Raw genomic sequence first — 19,761 nt, 5'->3', positions numbered from 1 at the left:
ATGTTTGCCATGAGTGTGCATTTGTATGCAGTGAATCGATATTTGTACCTATGCATACTTGTATATCATGAGTGTAGATACAATGCACTCGGAAAGTCTTCATGCCTGTTCCGTTTTTTCACATTTTGTTATGTTGCAGCCTTGTGCTAAAATTAAAAAAAGTTTCCCCCATTATTCTGCACTCCATACCCAATAATGAGAAATTGAAAACAGAATTTTTAAACTTTTTGAAAATTATTAAAAAGAAAAATCTAAAATTTCGCATGGACATATACACTCAAGCAAATAATGTGGGGATAGGCGCTAAAACATAATAATAATAACTTTATTATATGTACGGTTAAAATAAAGGGTAACACCCGTCAGTGTAGCAGTCAGCAACTGACTAATACTAAGTATGTGAGAAGGAAATAATGTCTCCAAACAGCGCCACCATCTGGAGCACTAGAACAGTCTCACAGACTAAACCCACCAACACGTAAGGGGGCTCGATACACCACAGGGTACAAGGTGTGTGACCCAGGGTGAGGACTATAATCCAGGGGATGTCTGGTGTCAAGAAATCACCAAACAACACTCCAAACAGCGAGAGCCAGGGCGCAGACTCTCACTGCACTAAAATAGTCACAGGTGCAGGACTATGGCAGAGCATAAGCCGTCACTCCAATGATAATATACGGAGCAAGGATTTCCCTGACATACCCCTTAATGGTAACAGCTCAACGCGTTTCTATGCATTAGAGATGCATTTCATCAGGAGCTATATGCACCATACTTAAACAGAGCCCAGAGCCTCAGCTATGATTTTAGACTGAGGTAGTGGACGGACAGGCAGCAGTAGAATAACCTGCCTAACACCGCATTCCTCTAGTGTGAGGTACGGTGCTGTAACTAACAGACTACTGTCCTACTGTAACTAACAGACATATACACTCACCTAAAGAATTATTAGGAGCACCTGTATTTCTCATTAAAGGGCTTCTGTCACCCCACTAAAGTGATTTTTTTTTTTTGGGCTAGTTAAATTAGTTATATTGCGATATATGAAAATATAATGGTGTTACTTACTTTGATCCAGCAGTTTCTTCCAAAAACGAAGTTTTATAATATGTAAATTCGGTCTCTACCAGCAAGTAGGGCGGCTACTTGCTGGTAGCTGCTGCAGAAAACCGCCCCCTCGTCGTGTTGATTGACAGGGCCAGCCGGGATCTCCTCCTCCGGCCGGCCCTGTCGGCATTTCAAAAATCGCGCGCCTGTGTTCATTCGGCGCAGGCGCTCTGAGATGAGGAGGCTCGTCTCCTCAGCACTCCCTCAGTGCGCCTGCGCCGATGACGTCTTCTATTTCGGTGATGTCATCGGCGCAAGCGCACTGAGGGAGTTCTGAGGAGACGAGCCTCCTCATCTCAGAGCGCCTGCGCCGAATGAACACAGGCACGCGATTTTTAAAATGCCGACAGGGCTGGCCGGAGGAGGAGATCCCGGCTGGCCCTGTCAATCAACACGACGAGGGGGCGGTTTTCTGCAGCAGCTACCAGCAAGTAGCCGCCCTACTTGCTGGTAGAGACAGAATTTACATATTATAAAACTTCGTTTTTGGAAGAAACTGCTGAATCAAAGTAAGTAACACCATTATATTTTCATATATCGCAATATAACTAATTTAACTAGCCCAAAAAAAATAAATCACTTTAGTGGGTTGACAGAAGCCCTTTAATGCAATTATCTAGTCAACCAATCACATGGCAGTTGCTTCAATGCATTTAGGGTTGTGGTCCTGGTCAAGACAATCTCCTGAACTCCAAACTGAATGTCAGAATGGGAAAGAAAGGTGATTTAAGCAATTTTGAGCGTGGCATGGTTGTTGGTGCCAGGCGGGCCGGTCTGAGTATTTCACAGTCTGCTCAGTTACTGGGATTTTCACGCACAACCATTTCTAGGGTTTACAAAGAATGGTGTGAAAAGGGAAAAACATCCAGTATGCGGCAGTCCTGTGGGCAAAAATGCCTTGTGGATGCTAGAGGTCAGAGGAGAATGGGCCGACTTATTCAAGCTGATAGAAGAGCAACGTTGACTGAAATAACCACTCGTTACAACCGAGGTATGCAGCAAAGCATTTGTGAAGCCACAACACGCACAACCTTGAGGCGGATGGGCTACAACAGCAGAAGACCCCACCGGGTACCACTCATCTCCACTACAAATAGGAAAAAGAGGCTACAATTTGCACGAGCTCACCAAAATTGGACTGTTGAAGACTGGAAAAATGTTGCCTGGTCTGATGAGTCTCAATTTCTGTTGAGACATTCAAATGGTAGAGTCCGAATTTGGCGTAAACAGAATGAGAACATGTATCCATCCTCCGATGGCTACTTCCAGCAGGATAATGCACCATGTCACAAAGCTCGAATCATTTCAAATTGGTTTCTTGAACATGACAATGAGTTCACTGTACTAAAATGTCCCCCACAGTCACCATATCTCAACCCAATAGAGCATCTTTGGGATGTGGTGGAACGGGAGCTTCGTGCCCTGGATGTGCATCCCTCAAATCTCCATCAACTGCAAGATGCTATCCTATCAATATGGGCCAACATTTCTAAAGAATGCTATCAGCACCTTGTTGAATCAATGCCACGTAGAATTAAGGCAGTTCTGAAGGCAAAAGGGGGTCCAACACCGTATTAGTATGGTGTTCCTAATAATTCTTTAGGTGAGTGTATATTCAGACCCTTTTCTATGACACTTAAATGTAGCTCTGGGGCCCCCATTTCTCTTGATCACCTTTGATATGTTCTACGCCTTGATCGGAGTTCACCTGTGGTAAATTCAGTGGATTGGACATGATTTGGAAAGACACAGCCCTTTATATATAAGGTCTCAAAGCTGACAATGTATATCAGAGCAAAAACCAAGAAACCAAGTCATGAGGAGGAAAAAAAAACTACCTGTAGAGCCTAGAAGCAGTATTGTGTGGAGGCACAGATCTGGAGAAGGGTATACAAAATTTCTGCTACCCTGAAAGTTTCCAAGAGCACAGTGACCTCTATAATTCTTAAATGGAAGATGTTTAGAAAAATCAGGACTCTTCCTACAGCTGGTCATTTATGAAGACTTTTTAAAAGAAAAACTGTCTTTGTTGGCTATAGCAACCAATCACAGTGCAGGTTTCATGTTTCAAAAGCAGAAAAGGAAATGAAAGCTGTGCTGCGATTGGTTGCTATAGTCAACAAAGACAGAATTTTGTTACCCCCTTACTCGTTGTATGCCTGGTGGTTCTTTTACAGGAATCTCTCCCTACAGTCTGACAATTGGATGCCCTATAGCAAGGAATGTTACACTCCCCAATATTAACCTTTAAACAGCCCATACTCTGGTATTATCTACCCCTGATACTAAAGGGAGAAATTTAGATTTTAAAGGGGTTTTCTGGAAGTACAATACAGATGGCCTTGATTGTGGGGTCCGACTCTTAGCACCCCCCATCGATCAGCCACGGCCTGCAGCCTCCTCACAGGATACAAAGCACAAGCCGTACATTATATAGTGACTGTGCTTGGTATTGTAGCTCAGGCCTATTCAGGTGAATGAGACTGAGCTGCACATAGATCATGTGACTGATGAACATGACGTCACGGACCTGGAAGAGGCCTCAATGCTCACTGAAGCCCTCGCTGCAGCCTTTTCATACAGCGGATCGGTGGGGGTACCAGTTGGACCTCCACTGATCCAATATTGATGACTTATCCTGAGGATATATTATCAATATTGTACTCCTGGGAAACCCCTTTAACTCTGTATTATGGAATTGCTATGTAATGGATGGCGTACAGCAACTCACGTGTCAGTGAAGCAGGTATATACGGTACAACGCAGAATGAAAACAAATAAAAAGAAAAAGTGTATTCAAAAGGAATGGAAAATAGACCCAGCTGTGGAAATAAGAAACATAAATGCAGTATGACAGCCCGTGCCGCACAAAAAGACTTCTAAGGTAACAGCCGTCCTGAGGGAAGAGGCCTCTGGACTCTTTAGGAATTACTCAGCCTTATGCTATTTCATCTACAGAGGTGGGAGCTGCTCAGGACCCTTACCTAAAGTATTAAAACATATTTTGTGTCTTGGAATTTGCCTAAAAGAGGTGGAGTTTAACCCTTTGAGTGTCTAAAATGCAACTGGAAACCAGTAAACTCTTTAATCTGACTGGTAAGCAAACTACATAGACTTTAAATGGGCACTGAAGCTGAAACTCCATGCAAGCTGATCATACTATACAAGAAAAGGATCGGGTAACGTTCATAAAAACACATGTAACAGACCCCTTATCCTGGCAGACTCATACAGGAAAGCACTTAGTGAATTGTGTCAGAAAATATACTTATATGGTGTTTAGGATAGAACAAATTCTAATTTCTTTGTTGCTTCTGTAAACCCAAACTGTGCCTCTGTGTGCCCCCTATTTAATCCAGCGGCATGCAAGAGCTTTCTAGGTATAGAAACCCAGACAAACATACCGTTATACAGCTTATATTTAAAGGGATTCTCCAGGATACAGACATCGATGTCCTATCTTCTCAGATCAGTGGGCGTCAGACACCCAGCACACCCACCAATTAGCTGTTTTAGGCTGTCGCAGCGCCAGGGACTGTACAGTGTATGGAGCTAGAGGTAGACTACACCATGTAGTGGCCGTGCCAGGGTACTGCATCTCAGCTCCTATTCACTCTTCAGTATGACGGCGATGGAAGCTTCCATTCCAGAAACTGATACGCCTGAAACAGCTGTTTGGTGGATGTACTGTGTGAGACCCCTACCGGTCTGATACTGATAACCTATCCAGAAAAATGCTGTGTTTATCGCAGTGTTTATCCTAGTGTCAAATGATTACGGAAAGCCAATACTAAAATACAAACTCACCAAATAATCCATTTTTTTTTTATTTGTGGCGTTTTCCATCTGTTCTTGTGCATTTCCATGGCATTTTTTTTTCGAGATACAGTATGATCTATATGTGGCAGATGTTTATGTCCATCTGATGTTTTACCTTTAGGCCTTTTTATAGGAAACCTCTAAAAATAACAAGTTAAAAATTGTCTGAATGATAAAAAAATAAATGCTCCCCGAAAAACTGCATTAAATGTATACCTTTCTATAATACTAAAAAGGCAGCCTGATATGTTCATGAAGGTGATTACCGCATATACATCTTTCCCATGCTTTTTTTTTTTATTTGGACTCTCCCGACCCATTTTCTCTATGTAAAGAAACCCATGATGCACTTCTTCTTTCTGTGTCACGCCTCCAGCACCGCCCGTAACAACACCCAGCTAGTGTATAGCTCCTCCCACCCAGCTAGTTACGTCGACACTCTCCTGTTGCTGGTCTGACACGCCCATGGACATAACATCACAGGAAATAAGAAAGAGCTGCATGGACAAGAAAAGAAGATAGGGGCAAAAAAGGTAAAGGAAATACATTACAAAAGGACAGCTACTGTCATAAATAATTATTTTAAAGGATGTTAATATAAAGCAGAAAATCCCTTTAACGTTCTGATTTTAAAATTCCATGGAAAAATTGTATCCCCCAAAAAATCAAAGCCATCAGGTGCTGTGAGGGGTTTGATGTAATGGTATAAATGCTTCCATATTCATCAGACTCTTTAATTATTTGCTTTTGCAGAAAAATTGCCTTACTGACCCTTTAACATTTGCACTCAGTGAAGAAGAGCATGATGGAGTGATTCACTGACTTCAGTACCAGAAACATTCAGCAGAGTTGTGTCATTCTTATAATAGCTGATTTGAGTAAAATTCTAATAATGATCATTATTCTTAGTTTTATTTTATAATGATTTGGCACTTTGCAGTAAAATCATATGCCATCCTACTGAAGTGTCGTGCTTTGTGTGCTTGGTCTGACATTTCACTGCTCATGCATCGTCTCATCTGGAAAACATGCAGAAAGTGTAAGTAATGTGTGCCAAACACTTCCGGACCTGCCTGCATACCATCAAAAGAAAAACATGTCAATACGTCAATATCACTTAGTGAAAAGAAGGAATTTCTTTCATCCTCTGTTGCTGTGTAATTGCAGTTGTGTATCCCATGCCCTGCTGCCTGAAATCTGCCAGCTCTAAATGCGAAAGAGTTTATAGGACACTAATCCAGCGGGGGCTGTGCCTGATAATGGTGCGGTCTGTTGTATGGTGCAGTTCTCACACTCATCATTACACAATTTTTCTTTGTGAAAATTCCACCAAGGAGCTCCAGATATTAACCCCTTAAAGACTAGGCCTATTTTAGTTTTTTTGTGTTTTCATTTCTTCCTTTCTGCCTTCCAAGAGCCTTTTTTTTTTTTTTTTTCATTTATTCAGCCTTATGAGGACTTATTTTTGTGGGAAAAGTTGTATTTTTAATGGCACTATTTAATTTTCCATAGCTTCGGTTGAAAAATGGGAAAAAATACTACGTGGGGTGAAATTGGTTCTTTTTGATTTTGTGTTTACGACATTTACTGAGCTCTAAAAATAAAAAAAAAAACATTTAAAATAAGCATTCTTTGCATCACTACTGACACTACAAACTTTAAAAAAAATATATTATCTATATGAGCTATGTAAAGGCTCATTTTTTACAAGGTGAGCTGTAGTTTTATTGGTACCATTTTAGGGTACATGCAATTTTTGGATCACTTTTTAGTGTGACCATTATAGCATGTACCACTCTACTGTACTTTTTTATGATAAGACATATTACAAAGTTTCCATGGGCCTAGCTATAGGGGGTGCAGAGGTAGCAGTTGCTACTGGGCCCAGGAGCCTGAGGGGACCCAAAGACCCTTGTGCCACATAAGAAGACACCAGTATTATAGAAGGTACATGCAGGTCAAGTTACACCTCTGGCTGGAGGAAAGGGGTTAGGTCAAGAATTTGGCATGGGGGGTTGGGGTGTGCCTTAGGCAGCACGAAAGCTACAGTATGTGGTTCCCTGCCCCTGGCCACAAAGCACTGAGGTAAGGGGGGCCCAAGCTGAACTCTTGCACCAGGGCCCATGAGCCTTTTGCTACACCCCTGAAAGTTTATTATGGTCACTTGTACAATTTTTTTTCTGTGTGTGTAATGCTAATGTAACTATAAAGCCAAACTGACGGCCAGCAAACACGCTGTACCAGACACACTTTGTGCAAGCCGTCACACTCTGAACACCCTTGAGGGGCGGGTTACTCTTCACCCGCCTCCAGCAGGAATGGGGACTTTGGCAGAGCCCTTCCCAGGTGTCCAATAGCAGGGCGGCTGGTGGCTTGGCACACTGGCCGCAGTTGGGCAAAACCCCAAAGTAAATACTGTGACACTGTGCAATGGTCAATAGGGAAACACGAGAATGGTCAGTAAACGCAAGCAAGGGCACAAGAACCAGAAGACAACCAAAACCAAAGCCAGAGTCAATAACCAGAGAAACCATTAACCAGATAGCTTCAGATCCAGAATCAGGAAGTAACTGAATAATCAGCAGTGAGTGAGAGAAAAGACCAGGTTTAAATATCCCTCCACAGATCACCTGACACTGCTGAGGTCACACCCAATCTCCACCCTCAGACCAGAGAAGCACAGGTGAGGGCTGAGAGTGTGCAGAGGAAAGAACCTCCCACCACATGTCCAAGTCAGGAGACATGACAACAGAGGTTCCCTGGCAACAGCTGACGCTAGGGGTTCCGGCGTCCCTGGACCCCTGACCAGTGTCAGAGCTGGGAATGACGGCATCCTGTCTCCCAGCAATACCAAGATCCGGAGTGGATCTCACAGAGTGATGCGCATGCGTAAAGCGCAAATCTTCACTAGCTCTGCCTCCGGGGCCAGCGAGGTGTGAGGAATGTCCCGCCGGAGGGCTGGAGACCACCTGGGAGAATGAGAAACATGTCTTCGCTTGGTGACATGCTTCTGGTGAGACTGCGTCTGTCTCCCTGGCTGCCTGACAGTGTGAAAATTGTGTGAAAAGTTATCATTTAAGAGGTTAAGGGAATCTGTCATCAACAAAGAAAAGTTGTGCAAATGAGCAGTAATGTACACAGAGGATGGGCCTGAGCCACTCTGAGCACCATTTCTCCTCTGGCTTCCTCTTAGAGCCCTTCCCTTTCCTTCTTGATTGACATGTCTTTGCAAGATGACTATACCGGAACTTTGCCCTGCCAATGAAGAATGAGAGGGAGTGGTTGGCAGAGGAAGCAGGAGGAGCAAGAGACTTGGGCTCGCCCTTGGTGTACTTAACTGCTAATTTGCACTTAACCATAGCTATTCTGGAAACTGCTTTAATTAACCGCTCTGAGTCCAAAAAATAATCATAAATGTGTAATAAGCACATATTGTGTGTGTGTTTGTATATCCGTACTAGCAAATATTTAAAAGTACTTTTTAGACCAAATATACACTGCTCAAAAAAATAAAGGGAACACAAAAATAACACATCCTAGATCTGAATTAATTAAATATTCTTCTGAAATACTTTGTTCTTTACATAGTTGAATGTGCTGACAACAAAATCACACACAAAAAAAAAAATGGAAATCAAATTTTTTAACCCATGGAGGTCTGGATTTGAAGTCACCCTCAAAATTAAAGTGGAAAAACACACTACAGGCTGATCCAACTTTGATGTAATGTCCTTAAAACAAGTCAAAATGAGGCTCAGTAGTGTGTGTGGCCTCCACATGCCTGTATGACCTCCCTACAACGCCTGTGGATGCTCCTGATGAGGTGGCGGACGGTCTCCTGAGGGATCTCCTCCCAAACCTGGACTAAAGCATCTGCCAACTCCTGAACAGTCTGTGGTGCAACGTGACGTTGGTGGATAGAGTGAGACGTGATGTTCCAGATGTGCTCAATTGGATTCAGGTCTGAGGAACGGGCGGGCCAGTCCATAGCATCAATGCCTTCGTCTTGCAGGAACTGCTGACACACTCCAGCCACATGAGGTTTAGCATTGTCTTGCATTAGGAGGAACCCAGGGCCAACCGCACCAGCATATGGTCTCACAAGGGGTCTGAGGATCTCATCTCGGTACCTAATGGCAGTCAGGCTACCTCTGGTAAGCACATGGAGGGCCCTCCAAAGAAATTCCACCCCACACCATTACTGACCCAATGCCAAACCGGTCATGCAGGAGGATGTTGCAGGCAGCAGAACGTTCTCCACGGCGTCTCCAGACTCTGTCACGTCTGTCACATGAACCTGCTTTCATCTGTGAAGAGCACAGGGCGCCTGTGGCGAATTTGCCAATCTTGGTGTTTTCTGGCAAATGCCAAACGTCCTGCACGGTGTTGGGCTGTAAGCACAACCCCCACCTGTGGACGTCGGGCCCTCATATCACCCTCATGGAGTCTGTTTCTGACCGTTTGAGCAGACACATGCACATTTGTGGCCTGCTGGAGGTCATTTTGCAGGGCTCTGGCAGTGCTCCTCCTGTTCCTCCTTGCACAAAGGCGGAGGTAGCTGTCCTGCTGCTGGGTTGTTGCCCTCCTACGGCCTCCTCCACGTCTCCTGATGTACTGGCCTGTCTCCTGGTAGCGCCTCCATGCTCTGGACACTACGCTGACAGACACAGCAAACCTTCTTGCTACAGCTCGCATTGATGTGCCATCCTGGATAAGCTGCACTACCTGAGCCACTTGTGTGGGTTGTAGACTCCATCTCATGCTACCACTAGAGTGAAAGCACCAGCAGCATTCAAAAGTGACCAAAACATCAGCCAGGAAGCATAGGAACTGAGAAGTGGTCAGGTCACCACCTGCAGAACCACTCCTTTATTGGGGGTGTCTTGCTAATTGCCTATAATTTCCACCTGTTGTCTATCCCATTTGCACAACAGCATGTGAAATTGATTGTCACTCAGTGTTGCTTCCTAAGTGGACAGTTTGATTCACAGAAGTGTGATTGACTTGGCGTTACATTGTGTTGTTTAAGTGTTCCCTTTATTTTTTTGAGCAGTGTATTTGTCACCTGTATTTGTCCGGGAGTACGAGGAAGCGAATAGGACCCTCAAGAAGGTGAGGGAGAACCTAAAGCTTGACAGGGGGAAGGTGGACAAAGCAGCCAGAAAAAACAGGCCAGAAATATCAAGAAAAATAAAACTCTTAAAAGAAGTTATTAAAGAGCTGCAGGAAAGAATGGGGGCCATTCTGCATAACAGTGGTCCCTTTAAGGAAAAGCTCATGAATGATCAAAGGTTTAATGAAATGGCTGGAAACCAAAAACAGCAAGAAGATGACTCCTCTAGTGAGGAGGAAGAGTCGGACACGGGGGGGCAACCTGTGGAAACTGGCATCACCGCAGAGCAGGTATGCCTGCCCCACACTAGTTCTGATGAAGAAGGCGAGTACAGTGAGAACAGCGGAGTTGGGGGGCAGCTTATGGCCGAAATACGCCACCTGGAGTCCCCCAAAATTCATGAGGACATTTGCTTTGGTGACGAATTACCTGAAGATGAGCCAATAGGAAAGAAGAGAAAGACAAAGACATTAAAGCCAGAGGTGAGGTATGTCTATGTGACCCACCCTGCGTGCCCTTGGCCAGCTGAAAAGCCAGCTCAGGGCACGAACCCCAACATCCTCCCTGGCCCGGTCTCTGCTGTGGGATCGGTGCGTGGGAGTGGGGAGACAGACGTCGCAAAGATGGCGCAGGACGCCGTCCCTGTTTGCGGTAACAGGGGCGGTGAGGAGAAGCAGGAGGGGCCAGACAGGAAGGCTCCCGGGGTGGACGGCGAGGGGGACATGGTTGGTGGTCAGATGGCTCCGCCGCCTCTGCTGGGGCACTGGACAAGTGCCAGGTGGAGGTGCGGCGGGGCGGTGTGGCTGCCACTGCCCCCCTTGCAAAGGTCGTTGCCGGGATCCCTGTCCTGGGGTCTGCGTCCTCTGCCCCGGTCTGCTTCGCCGCTCCCGTGCGCCCTGCAGTCCCCCCTGTCGGTTTTGGCATGGCGGTGGGGGACGGGGGGCCGGAGGTGGTGGGGATGGCTGTGGGTGGGGGGGGGGGTGCGGCCGCGGGTACAGCGGTGTCCCGATCCGGAGTTGCAGGGGGAGGGTGCGAGGTGGCTGCCTCCGCCCCTCCCAGGTTGTATGCCCAAATCCTTGCCGGGGTTCCGGTCTCCTCTGCCCCGGTCTGCTCCGCTTCAGTCCCTTCCTCTGGTATTGTCATGGCGGCGGGGAGTGGAGGCGCAGTGGGAGTGGTCAGGGGTGGAGGGGGTGGGGCTTCGGATATCCACAAAGGAACTCAAAGCAGTGTGTCTGTAGGCAGAGAGGGAGGGGGCGGTCCAGATGCGAGTGTGGTGCGCACCGCCCCTCCCTCCTGCACTGTCCGTCAAGTGGATAAGGCCGGCGTGGCTGGTACCAGTGGTTCTACAGCCCGCCGGCCCGAAAAATCAGGAAAGACTGTTAAAAATGTGTCCAGCAAGGAAATGCTGGACAAAACAAATAATGTGACCTCTGTCCCCTCTGGCCCAGCAGTGTGTGTGGGGGGAGGGGAGAGTGCGGTAGTGGCCACTGAAGAAGTGGTCACTTGTGTAAATACAGTTTTTGTTAGTGGTGTTGCCCTGGGCCCTGATGGAGGGGTGAATGTTGGAGGTCGGCCGCCCACTGTACAAGTGGCCGGTGCGCCTCATGTAGCCCCTTCAGAGGGGTCTGGAGTGGCACCTGCTGTAGATAGGTCTGGGGGGGGTGGGGATGGGCCCGGTCCGGCTGCCCCTCCTGCGTCGGTTACGCCTGGCAGAAGTTATGCTGGTGTGGTCGCCGGCGCAGGGGGAGAGGGGCGGTCCCCATTGTCCTCCCCATTACCAATGTCTGGTGACGGTAACTTGCAGCGGCAACTTCTAGAGGCTCTTAGGAGAGGGGAGAATTCCATTACAGTAGGGGGGCAGCAGGTGGATCTATCCTTCTGGATAGACAGGCATGGCCTGCGTGCCTTCCGAGAGCAAGGCGGGGGCGAGACCACCTGGTCCTCACCCACAACCGGCCCCGGGTCAACCAGGCGGAATGTTGTCTGTCTGAAGTGGAGAGGCAATGAAGCGTGCCCTACCAGGAAGAGGGTGGCAGAGCTTCTCTTTTGGATGGGCATCAGGGCATGTGACATCTTTGCCCTGATACATCCATATGGCACCCGGGAGTTTGATGTCAGTTTTGCCCGGCCAGAGGGTCTTGAACTTTTCTGGTCTGGGTATGAACTGGCAAAAGACCAGCCGGACTGGCAGGGTTTTTTTGTGCAAGCGATAACCCGCCAGAATGAGGTCAAGAAGGTGACCGTTCTCACCCGTAACGAGTCACTTTCTTGTGTTGACATCTTGACCTGGTTGAGCAGGTACGGGGACGTCCAGGGTCTTCATAACAAGAACCTGGATGAGTTTGGCATCTGGTCGGGTGCCTGGACGTTTCAGATTAAGTTGAAACATTCAGGGGGGTCGGTTTCCCACATACCATCATCTGCTTTCCTTGGTCGGGATAGGATCATGGTGTTCTACAGGGGGCAGCCTAAGCTGTGTTACAAGTGCGGCAGCCCTTCGCACTTCAGCGCCAGCTGCCAAGTGCAGAGGTGCGCGTTGTGCGGGGGTGAAGGCCATCTAGCTGCATCTTGTGGGCAGATTAGATGCAACCTGTGTGGTGAGCTAGGGCACCCGTTCAGTCGTTGCCCTCGCTCTGTCGCCAACGTGGCTCGTGCACGCGCGGAGGCGAGCCGGGAGGCCCCCACTGCCGAGGCGAGTGCTAGCGAAGGCGACAGGGCAGTGGGGTCGATGAAGAGAAAAGACGGCCCGTCCCAGCAGAGACAGAGGGAGAGGCGTCAAATGGAGAGGGGGCAGGTGGAACCCCGTCCTGGGGTGATGCCTGTGCCCTCCCAAGAGAATGCCTCTCCTAGAGCTGAGACCCTGGGGGATATCGAGGGGAATGAGGAACTCAGGAGACTAGACCGTTCCGAGGTGACTCTGTCCTCTTGCTACGAGAGTGCAACAGAGGGGAGTGAGACAGAGTCTAAAAGAACAAGAAGGAAACGTCTGACCAAAAAAAGATCTAGCCCGACTAGAGTGCCTGTGGAAGGCAAAGCCAGCTCCCCCCTGGACCTCTCTAATCCTGACTCTCTTCCCCTGGATCCTTCCAACCGGTACCTCACCTTGGATGAGATCTCCGCCTCCTCTTCTTCCGGGGAGGAGGTTGAAGGTGGGGAGCCGGAGGGGCAAGAGAAGGAGCCTCTGGAAGGGCCCGCGCCTCCCTCCGGTGAGGATGCAAGGTCCTCGGGAGGTGGGGCGGGTCCAGACACTGGGAATGGGAATGACAAGGGTGGTGCGAAGGGGGAGGCGGTGGTGACTAATGAGATGGACACCACTGTCTCTCTCAAAAGAGATCGTGCCACCTTAGGGGGTAGCCCCAAGAGGGGTAAGAAGAAGAACAAGAAGGGGAAGGGAAGGAAGAAGGCCGTCTAACTTAATCACTCTATATGGCGGCACTCACTCCGTTGATGCTGGCGACCATTAATGTCGCCAGTATTAAATCGGATGCGGCTAGGTTTGCAGCCTTTGATTTTCTCAGCCGGGTTGAAGCTGACATTTTATTTTTGCAAGAGACCAGGCTGCCAGATTTGGCGGCTGTATATAAAGCAAAAAAGGAGTGGAGGTGCGGTCCATCATATTGGTCTCTTGCGGCTGAGCCGTATAGCGGAGTGGCGGTTCTTTTTACCGCACCAGTAGAAAGCCGACGAGTGATTGAGTTAGAAATGGGGAGGTGTTTGATTTTAGATGTCCTCATGAAGGGTCAAGAGCTTCGCCTGATAAACATCTATGGTCCCCAAACCAGGTGGGATCGGAAGCGTCTCTTTATGAGGATCAAACCTTTCCTTTTTACGAGTCGGCAGGTGGTCTTTGGCGGGGACTTTAATACAGTCACAAGGTCCCAAGACCGGGGAGGCGCCAGAAACCGGCTGGCTTATGATAGTGTATCCCTGAATAGCATAGCTAGCGAGGCTCGCCTGGTGGATGTCCACATTAGGCACACCCCAGGCCACGGTGGTTTCACTTATTATAGAGGTAGTCAGATTAGGTCTAGAATAGACAGGTTTTATTTAAAGGAGGAGACTACTTTTTCACCTTTAGAGGTGGTAGAGGTGGAATTCTCCGATCACTGTATGATTATGTTCTCTTTGAATGTTGCAGAATCCCCCCAAATGGGAAGAGGCTATTGAAAGCTAAATTCGGCCCTCCTGGAGGAAGCAGAGGTGAGACAATCCTTTGAGGACTTCATTCAGAGTCAGGTAGAGTTGCTGGATCTTTGTGACACTAAGTCTGAGTGGTGGGAGATATTCAAAGATCGGGTGGCAAAATTCTTCCGCCAGCTCTCGAGCCTCAGGTCCCTGGACAGGTACCGCTTGTATCAGGGTCTGAGGAGGAAACTCGAACAACTGGTCTCGACTGGAGGTAGCCGAGAGGATATCTCCAGGGTGAAATCTTTTCTTAAGAGGTGTCAGTACGATAGGCACACATCTTTGGTTTTTGAGAGGGATTTCGGGAAGTACCGCTCGCCCGACCCTTACAGAAACTGTAAGATGTCAGTGAAAAGTAAGTTGGTGATGGGACTGGTCGATGGTATGGGATCTCTGGATAGGTCCAGATCAGGGATCTTGGAAATCGTCAAGTCCTTCTACTCGTGCCTCTTGAGGAAGAAGGATCTGAATCGGGACAGGATTTCGGCTTTCCTGGCTGAAACCATCCCTGAGTCAAGATTAGACCGCTTTCTTGACGTTTTGATAGAAGAAATCAGAGAAGAGGAAGTCAGCCTGGCGATCGAAGGGCTTGCCCTAAAGAAGTCGCTAGGCCCGGATGGCTTAACATCCGAGTTTTATAAGACCTTTAAGGACTCCTTGGTTCCCCTCTTGACTAAGGTATTCAATGAATGCCTTTCCTCGGGTGCTCTGCCGAAGTCAATGAGGAGGTCAGCTCTGATCCTTATATCAAAGGGTAAAGATCCGAGCCGTATTCAGAATTGGCGTCCCATAGCGCTTCTCAGTACGGACAGAAAGATCCTGGCCAAGATACTGTTTAATCGGTTGGTGCAGTTTGCGCCCTGGCTCCTTTCGGAGACCCAACATTGCTCGGTTCCAGGCCGAAGCATGTTTAGTGCTGTGCTCGGTGTCCGAGAGGCAGTGGAACGGAGTAGGGCGGGTAACTGGAAGGGGTACATGCTAGCCTTAGATCAGGCAAAGGCTTTTGATCGGGTTAACCACGAGTACCTCTGGGCAGTCCTTCTGAAATATGGCCTACCGGGAGGGTTTGTCGATTGGTTAAAGATCTTGTATGCAGGGGCAGAGAGTTTCCCGCTGGTGAACGGTTGGTCTGGCAGCGCTTTTGAGGTTGGGTCTGGAGTCCGCCAGGGTTGTCCATTAAGCCCGCTCTTATACGTGTGTGCGATTGATCCTTTTATTAGGAGGATTGATCGAGGACCGTTAGCGGGAGTCAGGATGAGTCTGGAGGAGCCAGAAGCCACTCTGAGGGTGGTGGCGTATGCCGATGATGTCACTGTTTTCGTGTCCTCGGGAGGGGAGGCGGAATACATGATGTCGGAGGTAGAACGCTACTCGGAAGTCTCCGGGTCCGTGATTAACCGGGATAAGTGTGAGAGTCTCTGGCTGGGAGGGGGTGATCCATCTTTCGGTCTCCCGGACACCCTCCCAGAGCCCCAGTCGTCAGCCAAAGTCCTAGGTGTTCAATTCGGCCATGGGGATTATCCCACCAAAAATTGGGACAGCAGGCTCACGATCGCCGCTCAGAAGGTTGACCAGTGGAAGGGTTGGTCTTTGACCCTCAGGGAAAGGGTGAACCTAATCAAGACTTACCTTCTCCCTTTGCTTATCTATTTGGCCAGTGTATGTGTCTTGCCAGAACCTCTCTGGACTCGGGTTTACAGTCTGTTCTTCCAACTGTTATGGGGGAATAGGCTGAACCTAGTCAAGAGAGAGGTGACATACCATACGAGGAGATTAGGGGGGTTGGGTATGGTCAACCCCGTGGTGTTCCTTGTGAACACCTTTGTTAAGATCAACCTGGCAAACCTCTGGAAAGAGAGGGCTCCTCCGTGGGTAGTCTCTTGCAGGGGTTGGTTTCGGCCTTTCTTCCAGGAGTGGGAGACAGGAGGGCAAGTGAAGGATTTGCGTACACCTCAACGATATCTTCCGGCTTATGTCACCCCGATTCTGAAGGTGATCCGCCGGTGAGGTTTGGGAGTGAGGGAAATCAAGACCCAGTCAAGGAGATCCCTTGACGAGAGGGTCTTGTTGACCCACTTCCGGAAGCCCCTGGCCCTTAAGGATTGCCCAAGCCGGGATCTAGACAAGGGATTACAGTTGTTAAATTTGGCAAGGATCCCCTTGAAGTTTTGGGACTTGGCTTGGCGCTGCTTTCACGGGAAGCTGTATGTAAGGGACAACTTGAAGTACAGGAACTCTGATGAAATGGGTTGTCCCCGGGAGGAGTGTGGCAAGATACTGGAAAGTATGGAGCACTTCCTGCTTCAGTGTCCCTTTAATACAGAGGTATACAAACGGGTGGGTGCATCCATTGGCTGGCCTAGGCTAGCCAACCTCTCCTATGCGGAATGGGTTTATGGAGCATTCAAAGGTTTGGGAAGAAGGGACCCATGCACAGCTTTTATAGTTAGCATAGTGATCAGGTACTTCACATGGAACGCACGGTGTTTAGTTTCAACCCAGCAGAAAGTCCTCCCTGTGGAAGAGGTGTGTAGGAACATTCTAGGTGACCTGGTGAAGGTTCGCTCTCTTGAGTGCGAGAAGGTGGGTACGGATGGGGTCTCTTACCTCTGGAGAGGCTTCACCTTTGATGTGCCTTAGCCTCAGTAGCACTTTTCCTGGTGTTGGGCTGAGGCTTTCACATTAGGTTTTTGTTTTGTATTTAAGATGAGTTTTTGAAGAAAGGTTTGCAAATGACTGAACTTGGGCCTTCGGGTGGATTTTAATATTGGTTTGTATAGATTGTAATGGTTGTTATAATATATTGTATGATAGGGTAAGTGGGGTGTAGTTAGGTTGGGTGGGATGGGGTGGGGGGGTTCATATTTTTGTGTGGGGAGGCCTGCATCCAGCCCTGGACTATGCGGACATAGGAGGACATGAGGCGAGGGGCTGGGTGTGGGTGGTGGTGGAAGGGCTGGCCTCATGGAGGGACAAGAGGCGGAGGTTGGCCCTGGGTGAAGGTGATGGGATAGATAGATTGGTAGGGATAGTATAAGTTTGTGTTTTCTCATAAATGTGTGTGTGTAAAAAAAAAAAAAAAAAATTTTTTTTTTTAATTGTTATTTGATATTTCTATTATGATTTCTATTATGATTATTTAATTTGTGTTGATTATTTATTGTGACAAGTTGTGATTTATTTTCTGTTATAAATAATTTGTATAAATTTGTATATAGTCAGGGTTCTGCCGGATCGGATGTTTAGGTTAGGCTAGGTTTCTTTTTCTCTTTTCTCTATTTAGTAGGTATGAATGAGATAGTATGCATGTAGCTGGGCCAGTAGGGTAAGTGTATATACTTTATACCTTGTTTTATATCTTGTTTGGAAATTTTATGACAAAGTTTTTGTATTTTTGTATAAAATTAAAAGAGTTCCTCAGTATCTGCTCTTGTTCTGTATACATGAACACTGCACATTACCACCTCTCTTGTCTTGTATATTGGGTGTAATTCTGAGTATCTGCTCTTATTCAGTATATACTGTATGGACACTGCACAGAGTGCTGAGGAAATGGTTTGAATGAAAGGGATTTATACTGGACGGTCTCTTTAATTTTGGGATCTTGGTGATTCAAGGACATTATATTGTCAGGGTGATGTGGGACTGCAGTCTTTAACAAGAGTCAAAGTGTATGTGTGTTAAAAATTTTGGGTTAGCCATGATTTTTGGTTCTGGTTTTCCAGAAAAAAACATTTAGGACCGTAAATTGGTTGTCAATACTGAAAAGTGGTCTGGTCTGGCATCTGTTTTTATTTTAGTGCTTCTACTTACTTTGGGGCCTGAGGTCTGAACACACTTTGGGCTGGTCTGTGGTCTATATTCATTTTGGGGTGTGATAAAGGAGTTATATGCAGTACTTGTGCACAAGTTAGCAAGGTTTGGAGGACATATGTAAATGGATGGCATATGTTAAAAATGTTTGTGTATCACCTAACATTCTGTGCATCAAAATCTCCCTAGTGAAAAATAAATGGTGGTGTTTGTGTGCATATTTGTGTATGTATATACTATATATATATCTAATATATAAAGCTGAGTGTATGTGTGTGTGTGTGTGTGTATGTCTCAGCTCTCTAGGATGTACAGTTCCTGAGATATTCCCAAAAAATGCATTAGCCAATAGAAGCTTGGTCACATGACCCTTATCAGAAAATAGAAGCTCGCAGGTCCTCCAGCCTCCACATACACAGTTTTACTCCAGGTTTCCATAACAACCCAGCCATTTATCTTCACTGATGTAGGAGAGCTTTAAAGGAAATCTGTCACCAGGATAATTGCTATTGAAGTAAAGCCATGGCCTAATAGCACTTAGTACCTTATTTCTAGATGTGCCTTTGTTCCAGCAATAGATGTTTTTTAATCCGATCTCATTAGGCCACGCCCCCTCCACTCCTCAGCTGACAGGGATTGAAAAAATTAATCTAAAAATCATCTTCTGTCAGCTTCAGAGGTGGGAGGGAGTGTGACTTTCTCCCTGCAGCTCACACTCAGACAATAAGGTGCTGCTGTCTCCAATTTTAAAGGACGGGGCACTGTGGGGGGGTCAGTGTTAAGGGGTGGGGGGCTGTGGAGGTCACTGTTTTGGGGGCGGGGTGCTGTAGATGTCACTGGTATAGTGGATAGTGTTGATATCTTTTAACGACACACACAAAAATAAATGAAATAGATTAAATATACCCAAGCGAAGCCGGGTCCTTCAGCCAATATAGATATATATTTGTTCATATGCAGTGTATGTGTGTAGTTGTTTCTAGTGTAAAGCCTCATTCATGCGTCAGTGTTTCACAGACATGTGCTGTACATGTTCTCCACGGACAGCACACGTCCCCATTCAGACACCTGTGTATTCAGACATCAGTGTTTTAGCATGGTCAGTGGGACAGTTTTTTAAGCATGGATGCATGCTCTATTTTGTCCTTGTTCATCTGTGTTGCATCTGTGTTTCACTGATCATTAAGAAGAGATGCTTTGTAAATAGTTTTTTAGCTGTTCAGTGTCAGTGAAACACGTATGCAACATGGACAGTAAAAAACGGACACACGGACCCAACACAGATCCTTCACGGACAGCTACACGGATGCATCACTGACCACCTGCTCACAGAGCACGAACACGGACGTGTGAATAAGGCTTAAGGCTGTCCCTGACCCTCCCTCTGAGTGTCAGTGACCACACACCTATTCCTGGTTGTCAGTATGGCAGGATCCCTGGATTCCGCTCCCAGTTGTGGACCAAGGATTGGAGCATCAGACAGCACTGGAGCCTGAGGAAGTGAGTAACCACAGACAACAGCTACTTGATACACTTCTACAGTGGGTTTTGCCATGGAGTTTTCCCCAAGTTTGACCATAGATTTTACTCTTTGTACTGTAAAGTCTAAAATCTAAGGCCAGATGTGCAACATTGGAAATTTGCAACATTTTTTCTTTTTTGTGTGGGCGGAGGGGATCTTTCAAAGGCTAGGTGGACCCATGGTCATAGATCATGTGTGTCTG

This window comes from Bufo bufo, chromosome 4, assembly GCF_905171765.1.
Source record: "Bufo bufo chromosome 4, aBufBuf1.1, whole genome shotgun sequence".
NCBI lineage: Eukaryota > Metazoa > Chordata > Amphibia > Anura > Bufonidae > Bufo > Bufo bufo.
This window is presented reverse-complemented; position numbering follows the sequence as displayed.